The sequence below is a fragment of the Columba livia genome, chromosome Z, assembly GCF_036013475.1.
Source record: "Columba livia isolate bColLiv1 breed racing homer chromosome Z, bColLiv1.pat.W.v2, whole genome shotgun sequence".
NCBI classification, from domain to species: Eukaryota; Metazoa; Chordata; class Aves; order Columbiformes; family Columbidae; genus Columba; species Columba livia.
In genome coordinates this window covers 65,345,862-65,357,957 of record NC_088642.1, presented here as the reverse complement: position 1 = coordinate 65,357,957, position 12,096 = coordinate 65,345,862, and the positions used below count along the sequence as shown (strand labels likewise).

The following is a 12,096-nucleotide window of genomic DNA, read 5'->3' as shown; positions in this document are numbered from 1 at the left end:
AGAGGTATTCCATCCCTTTGATCACCTCTGTGGTCTCCTCTGGACTCTGTCCAACAGGTCCATGTATTTCCTGTGCTGAGGACTCCAGAGCTGGAGGCTGTACTCCAGGTGGGGTCTCTCCAGAGCAGAGGAGAGGGGCAGAATCACCTCCCAACCCAGTGTCCACCCTTCTGATGCAGCCCAGGATACAGTTGACTTTCTGGGCTGTGAGCACACATTGCCAGCTCTTAATCAGTTTTGCATCTACCAGCTCCCGCAAGTCCTTCTCTGCAGGGCTACTCTCAATCCACTCATTGCCCAGCCTGTATTTGTGCTTGGGATTGCCCCAGTCCAGACGCAGGACCTTACACTTAGCCTTGTTGAACTCCAAGAGGTTTGCATGGGCCCAACTCTCAAGCCTGTCAAGGCCCCTTTGGACAGTATCCCTTCTTTCTAGAGTATCAACCACACCACTCAGCTCGGTGTCATCCACAAACTTGCTGAGAGTGCACTCAATCTCACTGTCTATGTCCCAAAAAAGACATTAAATAATACTGGTCCAAGCAAGGACCCCTGAGGGACAGCACTCATCACTGGTTTCCACTTGCACATCAGGCTGTTGACCACAACTCTTTGAGTGTGACCAGACAGCCAATTCCTTATTCACTAGGTGGCTGACCCATCAAATCCATGTCGCTCCATTTTCAAGGTAAGGATGTCTCACAAGACAGGATGAAAAGCTTTGCTCATGTCCAGGTAGCTGACCTTAGTTGCCCTTCCCTTATTCACCAATGCTGTAACCCCACCACAGACGGCCATGACTGCAAAACTTACACGCAGTAAGTCAGAGAAATATAAACATATAAACCACATCTTTCAGCTCCGTGATCATAGGGACATCTACGTAACAGAGTATTAAATAAGATGCAAAAATATTTTAACTCCCACATTAATTCCAAGAGCTCTTTAAAAAAAAAAATAAATCCAAAACAAACTAGTAAACAAACTAAAGAAAATACAACAGTAGCTATGCCAGGACTACTTTTATATTTGTACTTTTATTAACCACTGGGGTCAGAGAATCATATCTGCTGCAATTTTAAAATGGTCATTACATGATGAAATATTTTTGGAGCATAAGGATTGTTGACTAACAACCTACTTAACTATGTTTTTTTTTCTACATTATGTATTGCATTTTATCATATTACGTGACCACAGTGACTCTGTGATGTGTCAGCTTTCTTCTGTAGCTCTGGTCACTATTTCAGAACATGTTCTATTACTGTTAAAATCCCATAAGGATGTTACAGGAGCCTGACAAGGCTCTAAATACACTTTTATAAAAAGCCTGGGGAGCAACTATATACTTAGCCTTCTTCCATGTTTTCATTTTGGCTTGAATTTTTAAGGAGGCCTCAGAAGGTCCAAGCTCCTAGGCTCACAAAGTCAGAATCTGCTCTGCACAAAAGCAGACACAGACCAGCACTGAAACTCTGCATGGAACTGAGTCAAAACAGTGTTTCATATGGAAACATACCACCTTGGCTTTGTATAGATAGGAGAGAGGTGAGCTTTCAAAAATACAACACCACATCAGCAGTAAAATCCAAAATAGGCAGCAGTTAATTCCAAACCACTAGCACAGGGGTTTAACACATTTTTTAAAATACACCTGTTTTCCTCCTAATATTGACATAGTCTCAATATAGTGCCAAGTTATATCAAGGATAGAATCAACTACAGAGGAATATTTCTTTTAAAACAAAACTAGCCCATCCTTTATTGCACAGGTTCTTTCCTTCATCATTCTCATATAAACGTTTCAAATTATTTTAATGAAGTCTTGGGCTTTCCTCTACGTTCTCACCTTGTTGGAGGTCTGATGTCACATAAATGCCATAGTTTATAGTTGTAATATTTTTCTTGGTAGTAAACCAGTTTGAAGTCAACCCAGTAAATACTCATTTTAACTGCACTCCAACATCCAGAATTCTTTATGTGTGATCTGACATGAAAATATGCAGTCTCCAAGACCAGGAAAAGGGTTGTTCTGCAACCCAGAACATTTCAGGGATCCTGTTAAAATATCAGTTCTTTTTCCTTTTAGTCAGCAACCAATTAATAGCAGTATGTCAGTGCTAGACATGTGGCAAGACTCTGGAATTACCGTTATTCATTGCTGTTGAAAATAGTTTTGATGCTATATAAGCTGCTTTTCATTTTCCAAAGACTACTGCTTTACAATTGACATACTGAATAAAAGTTTTCTAGGTAAAAATTTCTCCTGAAAGCTGAGGTTTAAGTTTAAGGAAATTAAAATAAAAGCACTGCCACCACCACCCCAAAAAAAAAAAAAAAAGTTCCTGATAAAAAAGGCACCTGATACCTGCTGTGATTTCTTGGAAAGGATTTCAGATTCAATGCAAAAATTTAATTTTCATCAGCATGTTCAAAGACTGCTCCATCACCTTAGTTTCAGGAGAGGAGAAATAAGGACATGGTGCAAGCTAACTTTAGCATTTTACACCTAAGCAGAAATCCATATTCTGTTCTTACAGATACTTGAGGTCGGGAATGTCCTTACTACAGTTTAAGAAGAAAAGAGAAAAGAAGAAAAAAAAAATCACAAACAGACTGCAAGAAATATTATAAATCTGGAGAGAAAAGAAATAGCCAAACAGTACCCAACCACATCAAAATCCTCTGAACAGATTGCAGGTTTCACTAGTTAAATTAAGCTCAGAATGGTCCACTTTGACCTGATATAAGGTATCAGGTTTCAAATAATTATTAATAATTTTGACCCTGACAAAGTAATTTTTGTTACTGCAAATATAATTCAGATAAAGCTTTTAGAAAAAATAAGAATAGATTCTTAAATTTCTAAAATACCTAGAAGTAAGCTTTTCCTAATAATTTTCTTCTGATAAGTAGACCTTTCTTTAAAGACTGTTCAACTACAGCTTTAAGATATTTTTCCAAAATTGTCTTGTAGCAATAAGTCCAATGATTTTGTTGAGTTCATATTCATATATTCATCTAGGAAGATCATTTTCCCACAATCAGGGAGTTGTTGTTTTCATATTATCTATCTGAAATGTTAAGCACATCACTTTTCAGCTTGCTATATCTTGACTTCTGCAGGTCAGTCAGTCAAGGCAAGTGTGGAAATTACCACCTGTTTGATGAATTCTGTTGTATTTCTCCCTCTGAACAGCAACCAAGCATCAAGTTTTCCTGTTCTTTCCTTTATTCATCATTTAAAGCAGACAAAAACATTCTTCACCATGTGGCCGTTCAGTGTGTTGTAGATTCCTCAGTTATCATAATAAGATTAAGTTAGGTTTCCAAATGGTATTAAAAGTTAATGGCACTCAGGTAATCCCTATGTTTGACCTGCTTGACAAAGCCAGTCATCAAATAATGAATCCTTTCTACACTACAGCCTCACTATGATTAACCCAAGGCAGATATGTTTAAAATTTGCCATTAAAAATGCATACATTCCACAACCAGACCATTTCAAACTGTTTTAAATCAGGAAAACTGAACAAATAAAGCAATCCAAAGATAAAGCCACTTCCTGGTCTTCAATTTAAAATCCAAAACTGCATAGTCCTCGTTTCAGTATATTCATTTACTCTTAAAACGAAAACATCATAACAATGTTAGGACACTGGTGCCCAAAGTATCAGAGAATGAATACAGAGTGAAGAGAACAAAAACACTTTTCTAATGAAAATATTAATACAGCTCAAGCTTCTAGATCAAAAGAAAAACAGAGTTCTGTCTGTTTGCAGCTCTTATTGGTTCTGTGTCCTGGTTTTGCTTACCACAAATTAAGCACTTTTTTGGTTGTGCATAATTAATACTCAAAATCACCTACTAAAACATCTCTTTACCCTCTGCAATTGAAGGCTAAAGTAGTGAGCACAAGTAGCTTTCAAACTCAGAATGGATCTTTTTCTAATGACTTCTACCTTTGTCCCACATAAGCAGGTGTACAGGTGCAAGGCTGTAGTAACAGCTTATTCTTGTAAAGGACTACTGGATAAGGGTACGTTTTGTCAGCAAATGAAAATGCTTAAGCACTTATGAAATATGCAAAATGAAAATACGGAATTTAGTAAGCAGAGAGCTCATTTGCTTACAAAAGAAACTTCAGTAGCAACCAAAAGACCCATACAAATATTCCCATGAAAGGCAAAGTTTCTGACCCATCTACAAATTGCTCTTTAATCTTCTGAAATAGTCCTTCAAAAAGGCTCAGCAAAGGTTGTGTAACATCTTAGAGAATTTAACCCTAACCAGGACAGTTTCTACAAAAACATAATTGTAGACAGGTCATTAAGTATAATGCTGACTTATACCTGAAAAACATCCAACATGGTTACATTCAAAGTTAAAAAATCACTCGCCTCCAGGATAAACACCACCTTCCATCAATCACTGCAGTACAGCATAAAAACTCATAGGTACATTATTTAAACTCTTGGTTTTCAAGAGTTTACCTCTTGACAGCAGTCTTCAACTAAACACAATTTGAAAAACCACTGTACAAATTGCAGGTGAAGCATTGTTCTTCAGCAAAAGTGCTCACAATAAGCTTTTGGATGCAACACACAGTGCCATTACCTGCAAGTTAGAGGTTAGAAGTAAAAGGCAATGGGGGAGAACATATCAAATGCAGAGGTCTTGTTGCCTTTCTAAGGACTCTTCAACAGAGCCTTCAAATCATCGAACACATAAGTTGATTCACATGACCTTCCTAGGTTCACTGGGATCAGTTACAACCAAACTTACAAACACAAAATACACACACTTTTCAGCAGGAGCTTGGCTGTAGCAAAAGAGGATTCAGAGAGACAGGTAGAAGGAAGAGGAGAAGAGAAAAAATATTTGAAAACTAATTTCTGCCTTTTACATAGGCACACCTCTTTTCCTTTGAGAGATTTTGCAAAAACAGCTTTTTCTCATTTAAACATAGAGATGTTTAAAATGTCAGATATCAAAACGAGAATTTTCTAACAAATCTTCAGAGAAAAATTAAGCTGTTTTCACTTCAAAATGGTCCCAGGTACCACTCTATGCACCAGTCAGCCATAGTGAATTGCCATGAAATTATTGACACGGCCTATTACAAAGAAGCAGTTATTCTTTCCTTGAAAAAAAATAGTAGTTTTACAAATGCACCATTTTTCCAAACATTAGTTAAGCAAAATGATCATTGAGACATTCAGCTCTGACCTTTGCTGCCTCCTTAATTCTCCAGCCAACTGAAAAACTTTAAACACTTAAATATCAAATTTTCTGAAATTGAAGGGAAAGCTTGAAATGTCATTCAACTGTTAAAAAAAATCTTCCCTTCTTCATTTCCCCTTCCCTACTACAACATAGCTCAGCCAAGCCCACAGCAGAAAGGAAGGGGCGTTTTTCAGTGCAACAGGTCAGTCATTTCTTCGGGAGTTAGTGTAAGTCAGGATGAGTCTGGCTCCCCTCTATTTCCTCTCAAAAACCACTGAGAGGAATAAAATAAAAGAAAATAAAGCTTGAAGCCACACAGGACTAGTTTTTGGCTACTATACTACATTCTTATACGTGAAGTCTTTCTTTCATATCAGCTCTTCATAGAATCAAAAAACATGTGCAGCCCAAAGATAAATTGGTTTCTTCAGCTCACTTGAGCTACACAGAGGGTAGCAGTATTATTATGTCAAAATCCAGAAGCAGGTCTTCTGTTCAATGCAATACATATGTCTGTTTAATCTGTAAATCAAAACAAAACCAAATGAAACAATTATTGGCAGTTTTGTGTAAATCTATTCTTCCATTATTAAATGCCTCATTGAAAGAACAGGCATATATGGAGTCAGTTTTTAAAAATGTATTTGCGCAGATTAAAATAATGGAAGCATTTGGTTGAGTCAAAAGTAACAGCATCAAACAACACTCCACAAGCCATATCAGGGACTGATGTAATGCAGTCATCCTTTGTGGCACCTAGCCATAGAGGACTATGAACAAGCTGAAGCATGGATGCAAGAATAGGTTTTGTTTAATTCCTCTGATGGATATTATTGGCTGAGGTGGGACAGTCCTGCTAGATCCCACACTCCGTTCCTACTTCAGTCCTGCTCTGGTGTGTAAGCAGTACATATAATACTACGCTTGTCCACTCAGAAAGAATGAGGTTTTCTGTTATCCAACAGAAATCACTGTTATAATCTCATTTCCCCTCTATGTTCAATCCAAATTATGCAATTTCTTTTTTCCTCTCCTTCCTTTTTTTTTGTCCTGTTTGTAAAAAATGTAAAATTGTGTCAAACAGCACTAGCGATCTATTCGTCCCACAAATTATTCTAAGGTACCTAGTGCAGCTCCATTTAGTACATTTCCCAAAGGTCTTGCATTGTCTCGTCTCTTTCAATTTCTTCCCGTCTTGGTAACTTTCCTTGCACATACATGTTCCACAATTATGCTGACTGCACATTTCTCTCAAAAGGCATACAAAATACATGCCCTGAAGACTGAGAAGGGACTAAAGAGTTTAATTAAATTTAATAGAGGCATGACTCAGCTGCACATGGCATTATTCACCTCATCTTGTAAACGACATGTTACTTCACTGTTACATCGCTTACTAAAACAGAAACATCTTGTTTGCAGCTGGGACAAAGCTACATTTTCAGAGTGCAAAGGGCCTTAAGGTACACAAAGGTAACATGCACCCATGTACTTGAGCTGTTATGGGAAGATCTAAAATACAGGAACAGAACCACACAGGGAATACTGTGGTTGCTAAATCCAGCTAATCACTTGCTAGTCTGCTTGCCATACCTCATCCCATTAGAGGACTTCATCGTGTTTGATTGTTTGATCACAGGCAAGGCATATTTATTATATTTTATAGGGCAAAAAATTAGAAGAAGACACTGGAGAGTGAAATCCTTCATGTGTGGATTGCAATGAAAGAAGATTAAAAGCATACCTGGGCCAATCTTCTCCCCCCCCATTTTTTTCTCTTTTTCATGTTAAGTAACCTCAAAGTCTAAGGATATTATTCAATTTCTAACCAAGATTTTCAAAGCTCCTACTACAAAACACACACTTATCTAATATCCACACAGCATTCCCCAATCCTTGGGACATCTAGTAGCAATAATTTACATGCTCTGCTGTTTCCATAAAGTTCTAGTAGTATCCACTTCTGTGTACCTGATGTGAACTTCTTCACCAAGAACAGAGGTGCATTTTAATGAAAAGGTTACATTTTTTTTCAGTATAAACAATTTACAGGGACGTGAGACTCGAACATGATAAAACCAATCTAATATAGATTATCAAAAATTATACCTCCATTTTTTGGAGGATATGTTGATCAATCAATTCTGCCATCACTCGTTAATTGATAACAGAGTATTCCATATCTTTACCTAACTGTATGATTGCATTATCAACCCAATTATTGCTTGAAAAAAAAGCTCACACACAGTGCAATATCTTTAAATCTGTGAAATTTGGTATGCAGCTCTAAAAGAGGAATGAGATAAAATTTCAAATCAGATAGACACCATAAAAGTAAAAATATAGTTTGCTTCCCTCTTTTAATCTTAAGGAGGCAAAAGCTATTACAGAAGAGTTGTTTATTAGGGTCACACAAGAGAGCAACAAATAATATTGTCAGAGACCATACAACTTGTCAGAAGCTGTACAATCAGGCCGGTGCTAAAATATTCCCACTCCTTCTGCTTATCTGTTGACCTGTTGTAGCTCTTGTTCCATTTGCATTTGGATGCCACAAATTCCTTATTCACCCCACCTTTATACATGTCCAGATGAAAATGTGACTGTAGGATCCAGGTGTAGCATCATTTTGTGAATAATCTAACTTTGCCTGGTGTTGCAGAAGAGGAAGTACAGCTTGTTTCCCTGGCATATGCACATATTTATATATGGCCTGTGAAAATGTGTGAAAATGCTGATGGATTAAATCTCTAGTGAGCTGTATAGTATGAATACTAAGAGACCTGTAACATAAGCAAATTGAGTCTTACTTCCACGGTTTTAGCAAAAGGCATCTTGCTAAATTTTCAACACTTCTTCACTAATAAACTAGAGGCTTAGGTCTTTCCTGAAAGAAAGGTCATTAGAACTGTTTTAAACTACATTTTTCCCCATACACCTGAATTCTTAAAATTTGCTCTATAATTTTGCATGAAACTTTCCTGAAAACATTTATTAATAGTTGGTCAGGTGCCCACCATGGTAAAAAGCTAGTCCAGTCTTCTCTCCATCAAATTTGCAAGTAAACAGCAGGTCTGCAGAAAGGGATGGAACAGGGGCAGAGCTAGTAGACACCATGTTGACCATGAGCCAGCAACGTTCCCTTGTGGTAGAGAACGCGAATGGCATCCTACACTGCATTAGACAAAGCACTGCCAGGAGGTCAGGGGAGGTGATCCTTACCCCCTACTCAGCACTGATGAGGCCACAGGTGGAGTCCTGTGTCCAGTTCTGGGCTCTGCAATACAAGAGAGACATGGACATCCTGGAGAGAGCCCAGCACAGAGCCACAAAGATGTTGAGGGATCTGGATCATTTCTCTATGAGGAAACGATGGGAAGAACTGTTCAGCCTGGAGAAAAGCAGGCTCAGGAGGATCTTATTAATACCTGAAGGGAGAATGTAAAGAAGATTCTCAGCAGTGCCCTGTGACAGGACAAGAGGCAACAGGCACAAACAGAAACGTGGAGGGTTTTCTCTGAACATCAGGAAACACTTTTTCACTCAGAGCCTTAGCGCTGCTACACGTTGCCCAGATAAATGGTGTAGTCTCCATCACTAAAATTACGCAAAAGCTATCTGGACATAGTCCTGGGAAATCGGCTCTAGGTCACCCTGCTTGAGCAGCAGGGGTTGGACAAGGTGACCTCCAGAGGTCCCTGCCAACCTCAAGCAGTCTGTGATTCTATGATTCTAATTGGGAGAAGAGACAGAGTCTTATTTCTGCAGCTTCATGCCTTCAGCTAACAATATAACCAGGAACCCATTTTATCTGCTAGAAAGCTCAAAAGACAACTCCAGTCATTAAAGTAATGGAAGTTTATTTAAGTCTTCCACAACAAGGTGAAATTTGAGTTTGCTCGGCTTTGACATTACAGCCATAATTAATGTCATCAGTACAGTTTTGGCCATACAACTACCAAGATCCATAACAAACACACTACAAAGTTATTCTGATGGGTACAAACTGCTTTCAAGATGATTTTACATGAAACAAGTAGGAACATGGTGTTACATCAGTGCTAGCTGACTAGTTGAACTCCATATATTTACTACTCGTATTCTGCTAGTTTGTCCTTATTGCATTTATTTTTTCTACAGTCTCATCTAAAATGCTTCCATACGGAAGTATTTTGACTTACTAACTGTAACATGGACATTTTTTCAAATGTAGGGATTGTGAGTGTACTCCTGTTTGCAGTAGCTTTTACCAGCTTTGTTTCTGACATAATTCAATGGAAACGAAAGCTATAGTCTTCTCTTGATGGTGGAACAAAATTCAGTGGATTTTTACTTGGTAATTTGTTGGAGAAAAGATAAAGGTAGATGTTTAATGTAATCTACTGTTGTGTCACAACCTGCAAGTGTTTTAGAAAGATGCTTTCATCTCTGTACGGACTATTTCCTAATACACAAAATACCCCCACTTCACTCCCTGCCACCCTACAGCACCTCATAGACACTAAAAATGGAAACACTGTAGCAATCGTATTATTTAAATATAAAAATTGAATAGGATATAGCAAATATGAAGCACAAAAGGTCTAGGAATACAAAGACTAGCATGAAAATTCATCCTACCCTGGCCCACATTTCCCTGAACTCCTGTCAGACCTAAACCTGCTCAAACCAAGTCAGGCCACAAGCACATGTGAAAATGCCTGTGCTTATTCACGAAGGTCATACATGGAATCTTACACAGAGATAAAATCTGAGTCTTCTACAATAACTATTATGTCACAGTGAAATTTAAAAAGACATCTGAGGTTCTTTTACTGGTGAATCTACTATAATCTCTTCCGTATTTTTTAGAATTTGCAACAAAAAACAATTTTTTTAAACACTGTAGAAGAAAGATCACTCTAAGAGAAGTTCCACTAAAACCCAACATATTGTTTTATAGACCTAAAGGAGGACAAAATTATAAAAAATGGTGATAGCTATTCCCTGTCAAAACTATGGGAAAAGAAGATGAAATTGAAATTGTGCGGGAGCACTGAATTTGATGGTGCAGATGGTCATTCTCACCAATCTGGCACTTAATTCCAAAATACAGCTTGAAAACAGAGTTCAGACCTATAATTATTAATAGATCCTATTTATTACTAACTAAAAGACCCAAATTAGTCTAGTTCCTGAAAGACTTATAAAATAGCAATAGCAACACACAATTCAAAGACTTAGTTTACTTCTCCTTCCAAAAAAAAGGCAAAGGAATTTTTATCACAATATGGTATATCAATACCATCCAAATCCTAAACTCATGGTCATACTTAGTATATGAGAACAATCGTTCTTCATCTTCATTTAATCTAAAATTCAGACCAATACAATACAGTGTCACTGAATTACAATTGTTTTAATATCTTCTTTGTGATACACACACATATCTGTGACTGCTTAGTAAAGTATAACCTTAATCCCCATTTGCTCCACTATCTTGCGTTAGAAATGGTAGAAGAAACAACAGGAGGCTTCCCTGGGCTGATTATATTCTTGGCTCTAGGAAACGCTGTCCATGAGGACAACCAATTTTACTCACACTATCACTGTGTAAATTTGAGACTAGAGGCAGAAAGCAGAGCCAAACTCTGCTATTTAAAGTGTAATACTATCTCAATAACTGTAAAATGAAATTAGTGTAACTAAGTATGCATCATAAAAGTCAAAGGCAACTGAACTGCCTGTCTGTACCAGCTCACAAGCCACTTCACTGTATCTCACTCTTTCCACACTTTTTCCAAAGTGAGCCTGAATATTCTGTATTTGCATGTAAAGAAAAAAGGAAGAAGATATTTTAATTCCCCACAAAGAGGAGATGCTTGCAAAAAAGAAGGCAAGGAGGTGCACAGACCAAGATAAGCAGGGACAGAGCTGAGTGCCAGGAAACATCTCAGCCCTGGGAACAAAGCTGGTGGCAAGGTTGAAGGACGTGGCAGATGAGGTTTCCTTTGCAGTGTCGCAGCTATTATGGCTCTTGTGGACTTTATCAGAAACAGATACCAGATCACATTAGACATTGGTCTCTGTGAGCAGGTCTGTGCGCTCCTGGGGCTTTCCAGTGCCACCAATGCACCCTGCAGTGTTCTGTTGTCAACAACTTTTCCAGTGACAGTCATGATCCAGTCCTGACCACACGCCTGCACGTGTAGGTTGGCAGCACACTTAATTCCCCACGGCCCCGCACTGTCCTTTTGAACTATGTATTGCATGGGGTCCAGAAGTGATGCAATGACAGAAGGCAAAGTAATCTAATATAAAAGTTTCTCTATCAAAATTAAGAACTTTACTCAGGTAACTGGGCTAACCTACTTATGGATGTACCGTTATCACAGAGGTTCAAGGGAGGAGAAGATGCATGGTCGGGAGCACAAGAGGAGACCAGAAATGTCCAATTCAGCAGCAGCCTCAAGTTATACACATAGTAACATTTCTAAGTTTATTTCAAGTGACTCTGTACTATTTTTTTTAAGCTATTGCCCTAAACACGAAAGGATCATAATCTTCACTGCAAATGTGCTACTATTTATTTAAAACTCGTCTTCAAAATTTAAGAACAAAACCAAATGGGAATGATTTAGGAAAGCCATGTTCACACTTGCTTTTCTTTAGGGCACATACAAAGCTGAAAGTGAGTTCATTTATTGTCTCCAGAGGGCTGAATTGGGCATCACCAGAGGCTGTTTTCCTTTTTTTCTTTCTTTTTTTTTTCTTTTTTTTTTTTTTTTTAATTTCTCTTTCGTATTTTTTTCCTTGGCTAGAGTCTGAAACAAACTCTGGGCAATGGCAAACTGATGACTAAGCAAAGCAAACTACCTGTAGAGCATGTTA

The 12,096-nt window shown here is 38.0% G+C and overlaps 1 protein-coding gene across 3 annotated transcripts in view; it reads right to left on the bottom strand.

The window, feature by feature from the left end:
- The window catches only part of ADAMTSL1 (ADAMTS like 1), a 438,476-nt gene that overhangs the window by 425,199 nt on the left and 1,181 nt on the right, over positions 1 to 12,096 (bottom strand). The gene's annotated exons all lie outside the window — the stretch shown is intronic.